The sequence below is a fragment of the Lupinus angustifolius genome, chromosome LG06 (genome assembly GCF_001865875.1).
Source record: "Lupinus angustifolius cultivar Tanjil chromosome LG06, LupAngTanjil_v1.0, whole genome shotgun sequence".
NCBI lineage: Eukaryota > Viridiplantae > Streptophyta > Magnoliopsida > Fabales > Fabaceae > Lupinus > Lupinus angustifolius.
In genome coordinates, this window is record NC_032014.1 from 26156737 (window position 1) to 26157525 (window position 789).

Genomic DNA, 789 nt, shown 5'->3' on the forward strand with positions numbered 1-789 from the left:
AAAGCATATTTCAATCATTCAATTATAATACACAATTAAGGCATGTTCAAGATTCATGCAAAAACAAATTCTATTTAACATAATTAGCAAAGTTCAATATAGTTACAAAATACTAAAAGATGGTATAGCCATAACCATGAGATGTACTTGACTAAAAAATATAGACGTAAGCCACAAAACAACAAGAATTAAACTTAAAAAAATTGAGATCAGGTAAACGATTAACACAAAATTTAATCAATTAAGATGATTTATTTCATAAAGTTTTAGCTACTGGAACTCATTTAATCGATTATCCTGAAGGTTAATCGATTAATGACAGAAAGTTGACAGTTTTAAGAACAATTTTGAGCTTACTAAGACATGATTTTGTAACCTTGTTAATAGACTTACCTTACTTACTCTTTGGTGATAGATCAAGATTACCACTTGTTTGATGAAAAGTTTGATGATATGATCAAAGTTGTATATTTGACATTCAAAGTGTGTTGCTCTCCCTTTCATCATTCACCCCTTTATATTCTACCCCTTTATTACTTAGAGAAATACTCTTGGTAGGTAACGTAATACGGAAGCTCATTTAACAACCTTTCTCATTAGCTTTCCTTCTTAATAGCCTTGATCTACTCACCAACCTTGTGCCTAAAACATCTTTTGTTGATTTTTTCATTGATGCACAAATGTCCTTTGGCACACCTACAAACACAATTTACTTGTCTCTTTCGGGTACCCAAGTTATTTTGGGTCCCTTCTTGTTAGTAACTAAGGGATCTTGCCCTTTCTTTACCC

General features: G+C 31.4%; 1 protein-coding gene across 1 annotated transcript in view; it reads right to left on the bottom strand.

Moving 5' to 3' along the window:
• The window catches only part of LOC109350346 (protein DCL, chloroplastic-like), a 17829-nt gene that overhangs the window by 512 nt on the left and 16528 nt on the right, over nt 1-789 (bottom strand). The window lies entirely within an intron of this gene.